This window comes from Engystomops pustulosus, chromosome 1 (genome assembly GCF_040894005.1).
Source record: "Engystomops pustulosus chromosome 1, aEngPut4.maternal, whole genome shotgun sequence".
NCBI lineage: Eukaryota > Metazoa > Chordata > Amphibia > Anura > Leptodactylidae > Engystomops > Engystomops pustulosus.
The window spans coordinates 72844822-72864800 of NC_092411.1; the positions used below are offsets into that span (position 1 = coordinate 72844822).

General features: G+C 38.8%; 1 protein-coding gene across 2 annotated transcripts in view; it reads left to right on the plus strand.

The window, feature by feature from the left end:
• Positions 1-19979, plus strand: part of TMEM132C (transmembrane protein 132C) — a 382503-nt gene that overhangs the window by 250511 nt on the left and 112013 nt on the right. Inside the window, exon 1 of one of the 2 annotated variants that reach the window (XM_072144367.1) lies at positions 5637-5713. The exons of the other annotated variant lie outside the window; for it this stretch is intronic. The gene's annotated coding sequence lies outside the window, so the exon portion shown is untranslated. Of the gene's footprint in view, positions 1-5636; positions 5714-19979 lie in introns of those variants that run through there. 2 annotated transcript variants of the gene reach the window in all.

The following is a 19979-nucleotide window of genomic DNA, read 5'->3' on the forward strand; positions in this document are numbered from 1 at the left end:
ACTGGAGCCTTTCTCAAGCACCTTTAAATTGATTGGAGTGCTGCTATCTTTTTCTATTTCCACTCATAACATCAGATATCCAAAGATTATAAAAGTAGACAATAAAAGTATACATTGGTCTTTCCAATGATTGGGCGATCCGATAAACACTTTTTCTATTGAAGGTATTATTTAGGGAGAATGGAGAGAGTAGCAGGATTAGAGTAAACACAGTCTAAGGGAGAAAGACAGACACAGGGAGCCCTCCCCCTCCTCTACACCAATTGTAGCACCCTGAGACTATCTGACATGGGACGCTGACCTACACACCCTGACCCAGGGTGCACTATTTAGGACAATTGACTTTATTTATCCTTTTACTGTTACAACAGGTTTTGTGTAGTGTCTAGATCCTTTGAGACCACTTATTTTGTCCACTTGGTATTAGGGTTGTTCTTGGAGGAGGTGTATTGCCAGTCATCCCTACACGGATTGACTGGCTAGTGATTCTATTTATGTACTTTGTACATTTTTATTTGGTTTTATATTTTCCCTTTATCCAATGTCGGAATATATGTATGTTTTGTTTTTGTTATTTCAATAAAGAGATTTTGTACATTGTCATATGAAACATTTCTTGCCCTTTTTGAATTTGAAGATTATATTTGATGTGTCGACATATACCGCTTTTTCATTGTGGTCTACCCATTTACTTTTTGGTTGTGCACTGTCCATTGTAGATTACTAAGAAAGACAGACACAGACATAATTTGCTCCCCCAAATTTGCTACTCGGTCGCTAACCGGGCTGGTACGATGCCAGTATTTTTATCAGCCTGTTATTTTTCTGAACTTTTGGTAAGGGATAGAATAAAAGGTGGCCTGCCAGAAGACCACAATGAAAACCCTGGTCTGTTAAGGTGAAAGAAGGAGAACCAAGACAATCGGGAAGGAGGAGGGTGAGGGAACACAGACGCCCTTTAATTACCCTTGAATCAGCTGAGTCATCTTGAGATATGTACCACTGTGGAGCCATTAGGCTCTGTCTTCTCTGAACCAGTGGCTGACCCTACTGTTGTACTTTATAACTTATCACTATCCGTCTACCTCTGCCTGAATCCCTTTGGCAGCATGATGACATATGGTACCGACTAGAGATAAATGACAAACGAACTTGGAAATTATCAGTATACACATAACAAGGGAGAAAGCAACACTGTTTCATTACATTTCATTGCAAAATTTAGAGTTTCCTAATCTATCTACATAACACACAGGGTGAGTTCAGAAACAAAAATTACATATCTGAATACCAGAGCAAGTAATCTTTTATGTTTGGAACATTTCTGCAATCTTGAATTTTTTCCGATAAAAAGGGGGTATTATAGCATGCAAAATAATTGGAGAATTGCCTTTAAAAATGCTTACAGATTTGCAATGTCTCTTTCAATAAGTTTCAACACAAAGATGTATATAGTACCTGCAGCTCAGTGTTCAGCACCATGGACAGAAACTTTCTGATAAGTTTTTAACCACAGGAGATATTACAAATCTGATTGGCGCAGTCAGTTTCTGAGATGTTCTTCTATATTATACATGAGCACCCATTGGGAAAACTCGCTCTTGATCCAATATGGTGGCTTTCATGGACCTAACCTTAAAATAGGTACCCTTATTCAATACTTTCAAAAGTATTCAGATTTGTCTCTACGGATGTTGACATCAACTATGACAATCCACAGAATTTCCTGCTGGGGTTCTGCAGCAGGATGCAAATTGGAAAGCTGCTAAACCTGCAACATAAAAGTCAATAGAACGTTCAGATACAGAGTTATTATGCTTTCTGCAAAGCCTGTCTAAAAGTGAGGTGCACTCATGTCCAGATTTCTTCTACACCGCCAATTAGGCAAAGTAGCATAAATCTATTTACAAATTCATATTGTTGGATCTCGAAGGGCATGTAAGGATAAAAATAAAAGAAAAAAATCACCCTTTAAGGAAATAAAAGCAAACAATTCTAATAATGAAGCATTACTTCATTCCAGACAGTGCCAAATTATACAAAGTTAAAGGGTTATTCTCATTTCAGCAAATTAACTTTATTGTTTGCAAGATGAAAAATTATATTTGTCAATAAAGTTTCTATATCAATTCCTCGCGGTTTTCTAGATCTCTGCTTGCTGTCTTTCTATAGAAAGCTTCTATGTTTACTTTGGGTGGACAGAAATCTGACCATGGTCACACAGGTGTGCGGCTCGTTAGTATGAGAGAATAATCAGAGTTGTATGATATAACAAGCCGCGTACGTGTGTGACCACGGTCATATTTCTTTCCACTGGAAATGAACAATTAAGCTTTCCATAGAATAACAGCAAGCAGAGATCTAGAAAACTGTGAGGAATACTTTAACCTTTAACTACTTTAATACTTTAACCTTTAACAAAAAATCAATGCACGCAATGTAAAAAACTTTTAAAGGTTTTGAGAAATTGTTTCGGAAAGCAATTCTTATTTTGACAGGAAATAATTTAATACTTAGTGTTCTAATGATGTACATCGGGATATCCAGGGTCAAAATTGGGTGTGACCAGCCTAACAGATGCATTGATCTTGAGAATCAACCCTCCATTCATAAAATCTACTACAGGCAGTCCCCGGGTTACATACAAGATAGGGTCTGGAGGTTTGTTCTTAAGTTGAATTTGTATGTAAGTCGAAACTGTATATTTTATAATGGAAGTTCTAGACAATTTTTTTTCTTTTGCCCCAGTGACAATTGGAGTTTCAAAATTTTTGGTGGAATTGGACCAAGAATTATCAATAAAGCTTCATTACAGACATCTTACAGCTGATCATTGCAGTCTGGGACTATAGTAAAGCATCCAGAGAGCTTCACCAGAGGTCACAGTGGGCAGAGGGGTCCGTCTGTAACTATGGGTTGTCTGTAAGTCGGGTGTCCTTAAGTAGGGGACCGCCTGTATTTAGGCCCGTTCCACACTTGCGAGTGTGATGCGATGAACTCGCATCACACTCGCAACGCATGCTGCCGGGAACGCATGGCCCGAACGCTGCACCGTTCGGGCCGTGCGTTCCCAGCAGCTTGCGTTGCGAGTCTGATGCGAGTTCATCGCATCACACTCGCAAGTGTGGAGCTGGCCTTAGTGTGAAGTGATAGTGTCAATTGATTGCTTCTGAATGGTTTTGTATTCTGCTGGATCTCAAGTGTCAGAGTTTGAGAGCCTGTGCCCACTGGAAGATTCTCGGGTGCCCTGTTGGGACGATCAGAAATGGGTGATGTCACTTACAGCAGTCAATGTGACTGCATCTTTTAATACCTACAGCAATGTACATCAATGGAAAGACATGACCCGCAGATACAACATCTACAAAGGCTGTAAGTTTTTTTTTTTTATGGCACACTTCCTGAGATGAGAAAATCTTTTCAATTGCACTCTGTATTCACCTACACAGATATAGGGGGTCATTTACTAAGGGCCCGATTCGTGTTTTCCTGATGTGTTACCCGAATATTTCCGATTTGCGCCGATTCTCCCTGAATTGCCCCGGGATTTTGGCGCACGGGATTGGATTGTGGCGCATTGGCGCTGGCATGCACCCGACGGAAATCGGGGGGCGTGGCCGAACGGAAACCCGACAGATTCGGAAAAACCGCCGCATTTAAAACAAAAAATCTGTTGCGGAGCTTGCACTTACCTTCACTCAGCCCGGCTCGGTGAACTCCAGTGCGTTCCGATGCTTTTCAGCACAGCAGCGCCATCTGGTGGACGGCGGAGGAACTACCTTAATGAATCCAGGCCAGACCCGAATCCAGCACAGAGAACACGCCGCTGGATCGCGAATGGACCGGGTAAGTAAATCTGCATCATAGTGTTCTCACAAAAAAGTGAATCCCAGGCAGATTGCATGGCTCCAGGGAAAACTGTATAGTAGTTAAGGTTCTTTAATGTGGCCAGTGATCAACATAGGATGTGTAACTTTAAGAGCGTTATTGAAGAACTGTACATTATATATGTATTTGAATTTGTAACTTACCAATATACTTTTAACCCCTTAACGACCTGGCCCTTTTTAGTTTTTTCACTTCCATTTTTCACTCCCCACCTTCAAAAATCTATAACTTTTTTTATTTTTACACGTAAAGACCTGTGTGACGGCTTGTTTTCTGCGTAACAAATTGCACTTCATAGTGATAGTATTTAATTTTCCATGTCTTGTACTGGGAAGCAGGAAAAAAATTCCAAATGCAGTGAAAATGGTGAAAAAACTTTTTTAAAACTTGGATTTTACGGCTTTCAGTATGCGCCCTAAATTACATGTCTACTTTATTCTTTGGGTCAGTGCGATCATGGGGATACCACATTTGTATAGGTTTTATAATGTTTTCATAAATTTACAAAAAATAAAACCCTCTGTACAAAATATGTTTTTTTTTTATTTTGCCATCTTCTGGCGCTAATAACTTTTTGATATACCAGGCATTTTTGGACACGGCAATACCTAATATGTTTATGATTTTTACTGTTTATTTATAGGTACTTTAACCCTAGGTTGTCTGATCAATCCTATCATATACTGCCATACTACAGTATGGCAGTATATGGGGATTACCCTCATTCATTACAATGTGCTGATAGCACATTGGGGCACATTTACTTACCCGGTCCTGTCGCGATCCCCGATCCGGAGGCTCCAGCGAAGATCAAGTTTGGCACGATTCACCAAGATAGTGTGCCCGAGATCCTGCCTAGGTCCGTCTGAGTTCACCTTCTTCCTCCCGGTGCATGTAAGTGCGTGTATTGCGACACAATTTGGTATGTTAAATCCCGCGCATTGTCCGAATCCGTCGGATCGCCCATCGGCCCACCCCAGATTTGTGTCACGTGAAACCTGGCGCCGATGCGCCAAAATCCAATCGTGTGCGCCAAAAACCTTTTCTAAATGCGGTGCACATCGGAAATCGTTGAATATTCCGATGATAGTGCAGACCACGGACCCTTAGTAAATGAGCCCCATTGTGCTGACAATGCCCATGTGTCGGCAGTGTTCGCAGGTGTTACCATTAAGTCTTTGCTGCAATATGCAGCAAAGACTTACCACCTATGGAGAGGGCTCAGCCCTTGAGCCCTCTCCATGCACGGGGACCCTACGCGCTCCATACTACTACGGCGTGTGTCGGTAAGGGGTTTTGTGTATGTGATTGTCATTGGACCCTTTCAGAACAAATCAGAAATTCTGATTTGTACTGTAGTAATTTCCAGGGCTCAGCAACAATGTGCTGCTTCTTTTATAATCCCTTTCCCAAATGTGTTTTTAATAAATTTTAGTCTCCTTGTAAGGTTGTGTTACCTTCCAGAGTTAGTATGGCTGCCAGTGAACAGCTGTCTGTACTGCTGTTGTTACCTGGCTGATCACTACTTTCTACAGTTTTGTAGCTGCATGGTTTCCCCTAGTTTTTGGTGTCATATTAAAGAATCTAATCTTTCCGATCACGACACACTGGTGATTTGATGATGTACAGAGCTGGAGATACATGCAGTTAAAGATATTTATATACAGCTCGCATTTCCGACTATGTCTTTAACTGCCTGTATCAACTGCCAGTTGATAGTGATATTGCAGGATGGATGCGAGATCGAGAAGTCAATGAGGCTATTGAGGGTATAAAAAAAATGAAAGCATTAGGCATTGCAGGATAAACAGCAGCATATTTTAAGGTATTGAAGAATAGTACTGTATATCCTCCACAATCATCACATACTAGATAATGACACCATATTTCATGCTTCATTCCGGGGAAATCTTTGCTAACAGGGCTATCACCTGCTGGCAAAAATAATGGCATATCACCTAGCATTTATGTCTGCACTCGTGAAAGATGCAGAGGTGAGATTCATTAGGGGATGAACTGCTGTCACCAATAGGAGAATAAGGAAATTCCAGCAACCTTAAAAACTAGTCCAAAGTCTTAATTGAGAATGCATTTAAAATCCATAAAGTGATATGGGGGCTAACAAAAGGGGTGAAGGCTAAGATTTAGGAAGAGGAACAATAAGTTCTTTGTGAAGCAAGGTCACAATGCCTATTCCTAAATGCTAGTCTTCATCCCGTTTGTTGTAACCCCACATCATTTTTTGGATTTTTAAGGCATTTTAATAAAGGAGTTGGAATCCCCTATTTTTATGCTGTCTATCTGGTAATCAATTGGCTGTTGCAGGCAACCCATGACAAAGTATGTGAGCGTGTTTGATCATAAGGTAAACATGCATCTTTTTTTTTTACTTTAATGTATGTCACCAATGGGGCTAGCCCTATGCCACCAACCTCCCTCCCACTGCCCATTTGTGCATACTGGCTACACAAAGTTAAACATTAGATATTGTCTATAAACTAAACTATCCCATAATCATTGAAATGATTTTTGAGAATCTGCACTGATGGGATATAACAGTCTAAAAAGAAACAAAGTTCTAAGATGAGAAAATGGTGGAGGCAGACAATGAAGTTGATAAATGGCTTTAGATCTTGGTTGTTTATCATAATCTCTTAAATTAAGGACGATATGGAAAATAGTACTTTTGGAAATGCTTTTGGATGGAATGGTGGGGAACTAGTTTGTTTACTTTAATATTTTGGATAATTGTTATGTACATGCAAAAATTGAATTGATTTGTTTACTTGAAAAATTGTCCTAAATAATTAAATGGTCACGGACTTGTAGCACAAATCAACTTTACAATTAATTATAAGAAACAGAAAACTAATATAGAATATGTTATCAGCATCAGTGAGAAATGTCTTGTTCTACTACACCTTGACATCTCTAGTGAATGCCATCTTAAAGAAATATATGATTTTTAGGGTGGAAAAAGGAAAACCATGTCTCCAGTGCTACCTCAATTAACACAGCTGGCTCTACATTACTGACTGACTTTTAAGAAGGCTGCTAAAAAGAACTGTAAGCTCGCCGAAGTATTGGTTAACATGTTCCCATGTACCCTGTGAAAATCTTTGGGGTGAGGGTGGGTGTAGTGAGGAGGAGTAAAGCGAGGGAGAAGCAGAGAAACAAAGAAAGACTAATAAAGTACAACAGAAGAGGGATAAAGGAGTTATGTTGTGTGTAGCCATTTATGGAATGAAGCACAAAGATTAGGACATTTTATTTCATCCCTATTGGTAAAACAGTTTTAATCTATTTGTAAATACAATAGGCAAAGCAAAAAAACAATTGTACAGTTGTAATGAAATGGGACCCTTAGCGATCATGAAGACAGCGGTAGTGATCTCCTCTTCAATTACCTTATATACTCGAGTATAAGCCTAGTTTTTCAGCATAAAAAATGTGCTGAAAAACCCAAACTCGGCTTATACTCGAGTCAAAAAAATAAATATATCTAAACTCAACTTTCCGGCGACCCCTGTATATCTTCTGTGCGATGTGTCCGGCAGCGGCGGCAGGCTATATACACTGGGGCAGGGGCTGGCAGGCTATATACACTGGGGCAGGGGCTGGCAGGCTATATACACTGGGGCGGCTGTGACCAATGCATTTCCCACCCTCGGCTTATACTCGAGTCAATAGGTTTTCCCAGTATTTTGTGGTAAAATTTGGGGCCTCAGCTTATACTCGGGTCAGCTTATACTCGAGTATATACGGTATGTTTGAAGTAAATGAAGCAGTGGTCACACATGTATACCACCACTTCATTTACTTGCAGAACTTGCAGGTCCTGGAGATGATCGCTGGAGATATGAGTGATCATCAGACAGTTGTCATCTGTGGTATTTATCCCTTTAACACAATCTTACATAAATACCAATGATTAATGTATAATTGACTAGGGTAAGAAGCTATAGCTACTATAGACTACTATATATCAAACATATTTGCATGTTGAAACTTTAACAAATCAGTGACAGTTGAACACATCCTAAATATGTCTAAATATGGCTTTACTTTTCTGATAAATTTCTCAGGCCAGAAAAACCTTGGAAACATTGCTCAAATTTTGTTGTTCAAAATCAAGACCAGATCCCATAAAGGACATTATTTATTCTGGGCTGAGAAATCGCTGACATATCTGTCAACAATGATACAGCTCATCCATCACGAATGTAATTTAATAAAATGATGCCTTTTCTTTAAATTTGTGACATGGCATTCGCTCTTCCCGGACAATGCTCATTACACCCACCTTGTTTTAGCCAGACCTCAATATTTTTGCACAGCCACATTATGAATCCCAGCCAAATAAATAGAAGATGTAGCTCATCCATCACTGCTTTAATTCCAAGCCTTACAGGGAATAGGATTCAGCATGTACAATGCTTCTAACAAGCCCTTCTAAACTTCCGTGGGGAAAGGGTATGACTCTACCAGGAACTGAAAATAGAATCTGTCAACTTCTGCCCATGTCATCCCCTGGCCTCTGCAATCCCATAAGTTGTACTGTGCTTTGTCTCTTGTTACTGAAATCTCTGGAAGCCGGCCTTTTAACCCCTTCATGCACTTGACCCAAATGTCTACGGAAAGAGTCATTCTTAACTGATGACTTGTATCAGTTGTCCTAATTCTACCTTCCTACTCTTCTCCTACTTTGGTACAGGAATACCTTCAGGTATTTATGTCTGTGTCGGCTTCTCTAATCTGCTAATAACTGGTATTCTATAATCTTTTCCAAACATTTCATTTGTTCGCTCTTCCTCCGGCGTGGAGAGAGGTAGCGACATGTTCCAGCACCTGTTAGTAATTAAAATGATAGGGGGAGCATCAGTATGTGGAGGCAGATTAATTATGGGCGAGGAAACAGCATGTATAACCCTGGGGGTCCTAAACACATGTGTAAAAATAAAATATAACCTTTATTATGATGCATTGCAAATGAGTGAGTCATAAAGACACAAAAAACATTTAACATAACAAACACTGTAGAACGCAGAATAAATAATAAAAGTTTTAGTCTTGTAGAGATATTTCTTTGTTTGTACATGAGATTCTTTTTAACTATGTGATATGGGCACAGATGAGGTTAAAGTTATCCAAAATGAATGTAACATACCTCATAGGTATCTCTGGGATCGTTTTTTTAAGGATCGATTTCACTAAGATAACACTTTCTGAATGCTGTATTATAATAAAGAATTGGATGTTTTTCAATGGGTTTTATTGCCATGGCACAAGATGTAAAATTCTATGTTTAGTATCTCCTACATCTAAAGCCATTTTTCATATTATAGGCAAGTTCAGGTATTATTTCTGCCTCAATCTCCCTTCAAGAATAAATTTACAGACTTAATGGCCCCTAAAATACAAAATAGGAAGGAAAAAATTGTGGGACTGATATATGTTAGGACCGTATTCTGTGGTTACAATCTCTGTGTATAATATAACACATACTAGACTAAGAAATTACACCAGGCTTCTTCATAATAACATAAAAACATGAGTATGACAACAAGAATGTAATCCAGATACTGAAGTCTGAATTTGACTAGCAACAAGATAAAATATTTCCATAACATTAAGGAATTTACTTAAAACTCTGTGGTGAGATTCTAGTGATATGAAGAGTGCTACAAGGCTGGACTAGGGGGGCTCTACCTTCTTGTTTAAATAACCAGGACATGAGAACAATGGGATTTTTTTTAGCTCTGAGTTTGAATGACATTTGTGGTATGAATAAAATATCTACATTAATATTAACATATATAGAATTTTTCATGTTTATACAATAGTTGGTCAAACGGCTCTATAGATTATTTCTTAGAGGAAATCTACCACCTGATTTAACCTCTACAAAGCACTACCAGTGGCTAAAGGAACTAAAGGGCTCTGGATGGCATTACCAGAGCCACATCCGGGACCCAGCATTACAGCCCCTGCAGTACTTCTTACCCATCTGCTGCCTTCTTATTCCCCATCTACTGTCATTAGGAGGGGTGAGGCAGTGGGTCGGTTAGAAGGGATGTGGGGGATGTGATTCCAGATACTGAAGGGGCTTTGGTAGCACCCCTAAAGCCCTTCATTCTAATTTACATACAGATAAAAGTATTTTTCAAAATCAAGCAGCCAGCGGTTATCAATAATAAAGGGATGCTGGGATTAAGGTTTTCAAAGTCTACAGAGCGTAAATCAGATGGTAGATTTACTTTAAGCATCACCATTTATCCTTTTCATATATCTCCATCTACACTGGAGATCAAAAATGGAGAACAATTTATGATAGCTTGATTAAGTTCAGAAATAATGTAATCTACATTGATCAATACTTGGTGGATTATTTTTGTAAGGAGTACACTAGAACTGTTTTACAAAATAACTGAAGTATATCAACATAAAACCTTTATTTTGCAAAAACGTTAGGATCATGATTAGAGTACAGCAATAACTATCTCAGAGGAAGAGGATCACATTTTCTACTAGTTACAACAGTCACCAATCAATAGTAAAAGTACAGACCTTTGCCGTGAAAGACTTCAGCACATCTGCGGCCACAGGACATTACTAGTCTCTCACACTGCTCTGGTGTTATTTTGGCCCACTCTTCTTCCTTTTTTTCCCACACTTCTGCTACTGTTGGGGGTTTCTTGGCTGTAACTTTGTCACCAAGGATTTTCGAGATATTTCCTATTGGGTTTAGATCAGGACTCTGGATCAGGACTGTAGTGTTTTCCATTTCAAGGAACTGCTTTACCCATTTTTCTGTGTGGCAGGGGCTATTGTCCAGCATGAAAATTGCTGGCTGATAGAGTGACAAATGCAATGGAGCCACATGTTATTGAATAAGGTTCTTGTGCACAGTTGCATTCACTCTGCCATTTAGCTGATGAGAGGTCCAACTCCGGCTGCAGAAAACATTCCTTAAACCACTTCTTCCATCACCTTTCTCTGACTTCTTTACACATTTTGTCGATGAACGTAGTATTTTCACTATGTTAGGCTGCCAGTTAAATAGGGTTTGTCAGATAATTAAGGAAATTAGCATTAGGTGCATGTTTCTGAAGGTGATTTCTAATTTTGATTAGTGTCCTTTTACAATTATGTAATTTACATTTTGACTTGGTGCTTTATACGATTTATGAAATAAACTTCAAATACTGCTATTTTACTGATGTTAGGATATATTCACTTAGGACTACACAATGACAATGGCCAGGGGCATTGCATTTGTATCACACTTTCATTAATGCCCAATCCTGTACATAACCCCTCACATTTCGTTGTGCCAATAACAACTTTACTGACGGTGTATACAGGTACAGAAACCACAGGAGAAACCCCTATTTGTTACATCCAGTGACGGCAGATGATGTGTCCACTTCACTATGAGGGCACGTTCACACGATGCTTTGTGTCACGTTTCACGCATTCCAAAGGCTTCAGCCTTGATCACATGCTGAGGTTGTTATTTTAACAAGTGAACAACATTTCAAGCTCAAATTCACCCGTTCAGTTCATGTCTTTCACTTGTTAAATAAACAAAACAGGTACCTAAAACCACTTCAAAACTGATTGTGATGCAGTTGTACTTGCAATGTGTGAATGTACCCTGACAGTGTTTTCCTGCTGCTGCCCCTAACACTCTCCCAAAATACTGTAAGGCTGCCCTCACACGTTTTCACTTAAACAAATACAAAACACCACACGCTCGTTATCCATCACATAACATTCAATGGAAACTCATGTGAGATCTAACTGAGACCCGTCCTACTGCCACATGAGAACACGGCCCAAGAAATGTCCCCATAGCACCCAGTAATGTGCTCACACAGCCCCTGTAATGTCCCCCACAAATCACCCAGTAATGTCCCCCACACATGTCACTCACACAGCCCCCAGTAATGTCCCCCTTATAGCCCCCAGAAATGTCCCCCACACAGCCCCCAGAAATGTCCCCCACACGGCCCCCAGTAATGTCCCTCGCACAGCGCCTAGTAATGCCCCCCAGTAATTTCTCCCACGCACAGCCCCCCTGTAATGTCCCCCAGTAATGTCCTCACACAGCCCCAAGTAATGTCCTCTACAAATACCCCCAGTAATGTCCCCCATAAATCTCCCTGTAATGTCCCCCAGTAATTTTCCACACACACAGCCCCTCTGTAATGTCCCTCAGTAATGTCCCCCAGTAATGTCCCCCACACACAGCCTCCCTGTAATATCCCCAAATAATTTCCCACACACACAGCCCCCCCTGTAATGTCCCCAGACACAGCCCCCTTTAATGTCCCTCAGTAATGTCTCCACATACAGCCCCCCTGTAATGTCCCCTGGAATGTGCCCCACACAGATCCCCCTATGTTCTCCCTCTCACCTCATTTGTGCAGCTCTGTGCACTGCTTCCCCTGCAGGTCATGTGATCGTGACGTCATCACAGGTCCTGCAGGAGAAAGCAGTGTGCACTGTGCAGTTTCTCATCAGAATCTATGTCCTGAGGGTACAGATTGGGGTCAGAGAGGGTAGGATGCCCAGGCAGCGGGACAAATGTCCTGCTGACCCAGGGAGATCCGGGGCTCTGGCCAAAAGATCCGGGGCATGAGCCCCAGATCTTTTGACCCAGCGACGCCCCTGACCTTGACATTTAGGAAATTGTGTGTTATTCTCAAATTTTGATCTCCAGTGTACACTAATCCATGTACCCCATCTGTGGCTACTAATGACTCTAGTTCCTGTCATCTTCTATTAGTCATATAGGCATTCACTCTGTAAAAATATTTCTTTGTGCCAATGGTATACAGTTTTAGAAAAGCAGGGTTGGGGTTTATGTATAAAATATGGTGATATATAAAATATTTCAGAGATAAGGTAGCTTGAGGGCAATGTCAGGGTCATTATAATAAAGGAGTTTGTCCATCTTCTGGTATTGACTTATGTATGTCCTGCCCTCCTGGTAGAAGTCCCTAGCAAGCACAGAGGCACTGTGAAACAAAATCCTCTCTTTGCCCTCTCATAGTACAGAAAAGTCTCCAATGGTATTCTGGGACTGAGAGCTGCTGGTAATCCAGGCCTTGAAGACCACTGGTATACTATTATGCAGAATAAAATAGTTATATATGTGAGATGGATCCATAATAATTTAACTATGCTACAACATCTAGTTCCAGACTTACTCAACTTTTACAGTAACAACTTCTTTATTTAGATGCTGTTTTAGTACAAGTTCTTTAGTGAGAATAACTGTATGGTACATAGTCTAGTGGGAACCTGAACTCGTTTGAAATCCATCTTACTTCATTTTTAATGCTGCTTTGTCCTTTGCCCATACTTTACATAGCTACTTCCTCACTTAAGTTCACCGCAGATGTTATCAGAAAAACTGCTTCCCATGATAGCAAGTGCAGAATGAGTATGAACTACAGGTATACTGTAAGATCTCCATTCTGTACAATATTAAACATGTGAAACGACACAGTGGTTGGCAATCGTACCAAGAATTTCATTTTAGGAAGTCTTTTATGAACACATCAAACACAAACAGCGTATCCAGGATTTCTGTCTTTTTTCTTTTTTTTGCATACAACTTGATTGGTAATTATGTAAATGGAGATAAGCCAAGGAACATCTGTTGAGCACGATAATGCCAAAGTGGTTCTGCTCCTGCAATTTGTACGAAACTTCATCTGACTTGTTCCTATATGAATATTCCATTACTCTACAGTAGAGGGTTACCTCTTCAGCTATAAAGCCTTGATTTCCTCTTAAGTCAAAGTCCCTGTAGGCATATAACATGCTTTAAAGGCTTCTATTTTGCTAAGTTAATTAAAATGACTTGGATGTTTTCTGCTTTTGGACTGAGGCATTCTCTCCTCTTCCTTTTAACAGTGTTTTTCTGAGAAGATATTTTTATGGTACTTAAAGATCATGCAGAAACATTATATTTCATAATTTTTTGACTCTTAGATGGTCAGTATTAAAGATTACATTTTCCACATAATTTTCACTGCATAGATAAGGTTCCATCTTGTCAATGTTCCAGCTTGTGTTTCTAGGTCCCTTTTCATGTGATATTTCCTCTATCAAAAAAGGAATCCAGGTCCCTCTTGAACATGTCCAGTGTAACCATACATACTTAAAACTCCCTAGAGAGGTCATTAGTCATAGACCATGCTGTATATGTACAACAAGTCTCCACGTCCTCGTCTTTTTTTTCATTCCTTTACTTGTGCCTGACCTTGAACCATGGGAGATATTGTTGACTAAAGTCAATTGTGAACTTAATATTATCAAATTGTTCTGTCAGCCCATTTCATTTCCATTTTGACAGAATGGGCAAAAAGGATGCAGTTAAATTGTGATATGTATCAAATTTCACTTTTGTACAGCACCCTCTGTTCAAGCAGTGGTTAAAGAAGTGTGCTTGTCCTGGGAATTGTGTAACAGTAAAATTATTAATAAAAGCCACATATTCTTTGGTACATAATGTAGGGGTCATTTATCTTAGCTTAAATTGGAGTAAAAACTTCAATATCTTATGAAAAGTTTAATTCACTATCACAACAAGTTGCCAAATCATCAAAGAGCTGTGCAGGTACTGACCCTACTACAAGGAGTATCTTACCCATAATCTCAATATCACAACAAACTATGAAAGCATCATAAACATAATAGGCTGTCATTACATGAATATATAAGGAATTGATTAATAAGGGATGACTGATAAATGCTGGTCAGTGCCCTCTGTGATGTCATCACAGGGCACCAATTGGTACACTGACAGTTGGGGGACTATTAAGGGCTACCATAATTGTCATTATGATTTATGTAGTACAGCCTGCTGGAGACAGACTTTAATATATAAGCAGTATATCTGGAATAAACTGCAATACAGTTAATAGCCAATCTATTAAAATATAAAAACTATTATTTCCGGGGTCTAAATGTCCAGATCAACACTTTTTTTTGCCATTTTGTTTCACATAAAGATATGAATAAAAGGTGATCAGAAAATTGTACAGTGAAACAATGAAAACATCATCCCATACTGCAAAAAATGACAACTCATACGTCTCTTTACAATGAAATATGAAAAAATTACAGGTGTAAGAATATTGTGATGCAATTTATTTAAAAAAATTTTTTTAAATGAAAGGCATTAAGACATAAATTAAACTACATAAATTTGGTATCGCTGTAATCATACCGATCCACAGAATAAAAGAGAGGTGTCGTCTTGACTGTACGTTGAAATATTTATAAATAGAGCCCATCAGAATTTGGCACAATTGTGTTTTTTACCAATTCCACCACATTTAGAATTTTTGCCAGCTTCCAAGTGCATTGTACAGAATATTAAATAGTGCTACTAGAAAGTACAATTTGTCTCGCAAAATGCAAGTCTTTATATAACTTTGTAAACGAAAAAATTAGTTACAGCTCGTGGAAGGAGCAGGGGGGAAAAAAGCACCTTGGTTTTGAAGGGTTAAAAAGGAGTTTTAAAGCTAATTTTTCTTATGTGTAAGTCATTTTTATCAATAATTCCTGCGGGGCCCAAAGCTCCTGATCTCAAAATGCAGCAGGCTTCTGCTCTAAATATGCGTCTATGCTTGTCACCTCTATATTGTAATATAGGAACATGTTCTATAGCAGCCATACTGTGTGCCCTGGAATAGCCCCATGTTCTTCCCAGGGTACTCAGATTTGCTAGCCCAGTCAGCATGCAGAATAAATATTTTTAAGATCTAATTTCCACAAGCACCTTGATAAATACTTACACTTAATGAGTGTCACCGTGATTATGACCATGTTACTCCGCGTCCCTGCTTGCAAGCTGCTTTGTCAGCCTTGTGAAAAAAGCTTCCTTACAAGGTGCTTCTGATTTTGCTCACGTCTACTGCATTTGTCTTCTTGAGATATTGAGGACACATCACTCTAGCGTGGCCTGACAGGAGGACAGCAGCACCTGAGCTGCAACTGATGACCAGTATTGCAAGATGAGCAACGTTTTATCTGTAAGCACAAACAGGGGTTATTTAAAGATTGCAGTCAAGTCACAAGGTTAAACCACTGCAGGCCGATAAGACACGTTACACGATATTGATACCTTTTATCTCATGCCACTTCTTAACCGGGTTGATTCAGCTGATAATGTTTTATTGTTTTACCTAAGATGTAATCAGTAGTTACTTGTGGAAAACTAAACAACAAATGCACAGCAGGTAAAATGAATTGTCATAACCCAATCAGTTCTGTTCTATCAATAACAGAACCCAACTATAAAGTAACTAAGGAGTAAAAGTGAGGTACTATATCCGCCCACAGCACTCTATGGTTGTTGTATTAGGCTTTCTTCACTTTTGCATTGGAGGCATCATCATGGCACTACCATAACAGAAACCTCATGGACCCTTTTATAGTATTTGGGGGTCCATTTGGAACCATTGGTGGCCATCGGAATTGAATACCAATTGAATGTATATGCCTTTAGAACAAAGTTTAAGTTTAAATAAAAACTTTCTCCATCCAACCTTGAAGGATATTTCTAGTGTATAAAGGGGTCATTTATCAATTCATTTATTTTATAATTTTTAACCCCTTATGGACCAGGCCAATTTCAGTTTTTGCGATTTTTATATATCACTTCCCCCGTTCCAAAGGCCATATCTTTTTTATTTTTCCATTTATAGAGATGTGCGAGGGCTTGTTATTAGCAAGACAAATTGTACTTACTTGTGGCTGAGACGCTGGAAAAAAATTCAAAATGATCAGTTATGCCATTTTATAGCGGGATTTGCAATCACGGCTATAATTAGGCAGCCATATTAGTTTACCAGAGGCTCTTACCTGTTATTGCAATCAATCCCGACTCTGATAATGTCACTGGGGGGTGCAGATTTGTAGCAATATGGCAGCTACCATTTAAGGCTGCTGCTTAGGTGAAATGGTTGGCTTTGACCATGGCATCTAACAGGTTAACTGCCATGATTGTTGCCAGTATGGATCGCAGCAGTTAGCAACAGGTTTCTCGTGTGTAATACTACAAAAACCTGTCCTGTATCGAGAGGGCTAAGTCTGTGAGCCTTCTACATACAGCCTCCCCTTGACCAAATTGTTTTAGCTATTGCTTTTATTTCTGGTTTGTAGACAGTCCTTGGAAAGTCCATTTCAGAAACACTTAAACAGAGATATCTGGAGGTACTTTGTGACCACCCGGAGAATATTTCCTCTGTAAAACTAGACAGATCAATAACATGTGATAAAATTTCAACTATGAAAGTCAACTCCTTCGCTTCACATAGAGTTCACTTTCACAGCCCAGCTCTATGATCATTCTGCTAGGGAAGTGTGTACATTAAATTGGGAGTCTAACCAGATACTCCCAGCCCAGGAGTAGGCCCATTAATGCCTTTGATTTGATGAATCCCTTTAGTTCCTGTGCTTTTTCTGGTAAATGCTGAAAAAGATGGAGTAGCAAACGTAACATTGTGAAGAAGCAGATATTTTCCATGTACTTTAAAAAAGGAAAATACTGGATATCTATCAGATTATCTTGAGAGATTTCCCCTGATGTCCTCTGTTTTGTAAAATTTTATTACCTCTTCCCCTTGCTTCATCTTTGATACTTGGCAATAGCTCATCGGAGTATATGTGTATATACTTAAAGATGTCAAATTCAGGCTTGTTTGTAATCGTTCTTTAACTTTACCTAAATCTTCTGGTGACTTTTACAGTGAACTATCAGTATGACAGGTTTTAAAATATTATGTCCCTCTACAGACATGTTTTTAGTATCCATTTTAAGAAAACAAGTCATATTGGGGCACACAATTACTAAGAATGTAGTAAGCTACGCAGTAAGCTAAGCATGCGCAGAACTTTGGCTTCTCGGACGAGGGCGCGCAGCCCTCTTCCAATCTTAGGGTGGGAGGAGCAAAGACGCTACTCGGGCTTGAAGTAGCCGCCACGTGAAGCCTCATGTCTGGCTACTCCACGCCCCCATAGCCGCTTTACAAAATTTACATATTATGGCAATAAGGTTTTCAAAAAGATAGCGGGGAAGTGGGGATTAGCTCTAAAAAGGGCTATCCTCATATCCCATACATGCACCTACCACCTGTTCTACCTTTATAGGTAGAATCGTGGTGATAGGTTCCCTTTACATCTGGTGCACGGTCTGACTAAGCACCAGAACGCCCCTAATTTTTGTCGCATGGTGCCTAGTGCAGCTGCTCCACAAAACAGTCATGCGCTATTCATTTGCGGTTCAGGCACTGCTTAAATACCTTTGCAAGCAGTTTACACCTAAAATAACTTGCAAAGTCTGTCAAAAAACTGGTGCAAAGTCCTTAGTAAATGTGCCCCACTATATCTAGGCAATATTTTGTTAATGAGAATTTAAAGGATGTTATGTGAAGAGATTTTAGTCCACTAAAATATGGATAGATTGCCTGGAAAAGAAGTGACTGCTGAGCTCAGGTATTGAGCTACAATACAGTAGTCCCTACAAGTTACATCTGATCAGAGAGGTTGTCAAGCACTTCAGGGTTAGCCTAAAGAAAAGCTATCAATACTAAAGTAACACAAAACATGTTTGATATATCACTGTAGATCTATCTTTTTTTTTCGGGTTGGCCATTTTACCTCTTGTTTTTTTGTAATGTGTGTGTGTGTAAGTGTGGGGGGCAGTATATTAGGTAATTTACCAATATATGTATATATATATATATATATATATATATATATATATGTATATATATATATATATATATATGTATATATATATATATATATATATATATATATATATATATATATATATATATATATTAAAAGTGCTCTGCTTTCTTGATGAAGTCTCCTGTCTTATCAGCCTGACATTCCTGACCATAAAATGAACAGGAGGCTTCACTTTAAGTATTGCAGAACTTTTCATTAATGTATATTCGAAAATTACCTAATATCCTGCCCAAACATACATTACAAAAACATGAGTAAAAATGGAAAACCCCTTTAAATCAAATTTTTTTATTATTCCGGCCCTTTGTGTGTCTTTCAATATCGCGGCTACCGTATGAATTTTATTCCCATTTCTTCTCACTACATTGGTATCAATTTAGTATAAATGTTTTTATAATAGTATTAGAAATACTATAATTTCAATTGTTCCTCCATCAAATTATTGGGTTAAATGAAAATCATTTATGAAAACATAACTTCCATAATACACAGAGATTTAGCCAAAATGCATCTAGAAATGGGAATAGAAAAACTGTCTTTCATCTGATACTTGATGAAGTTTGACTGTATTTGGCTGAATGAATGAAACTTGTCTTATAATGGCATTGAAGCCATCACTCCACTGTCTCTTCTGTTTGTAGCCATGTTTAGTAATCTATTTAACAGTGAAGTCTGCCTTTTAGTATTCCTCTCTGCAGTCTGCATGTCAATCTCAATTTGCTTTTTACATTTTGGTGGGTGGAGCTATGGCTATAGTCTATCACCCCTCCCCTCTGCAATGAACAGAACTTTTACATATTCTAATAAATTCTGTGCCTCTTGCTAGTAAAACTGAATTCAGCAAATATTTAAGTGTGAATAACAGATTAGCCAATAAAAAAGGAGGATGATAGGAAAGTAGAGAAAATAATATATTTTACAGATATTTATTTGTATTACTGGTTTAAGGTTTATGGGGGAGATTTATCATCAGGTTTCTGAGGTAAAACTGGTTTTGTTGCCCATGTAAACCAATCAGAGCTCAGCTTTCATTTTATAAACAGCTGTTGGAAAATGAAAGCTGAGCTCATGAGCAACTAGAACAGGTCTGCTTTAAAAGACTTATGATAAATCTCCCCCTATGAGTTTGATAAAAAGTCAGTGACCATTTTAATCACAAAATTCCTTAAAGGGGTTGTTTTATGAAAGAAAGTTCTTAAATTTAATACCATAGTGATGTTTACACAATAAATATCACTTTTAACTTTACAATTTTACTCAGTTTTATTGTTGTTTTAGCTTTTAGTCAGTGTAAAATGTGTAGGCGGGGACTC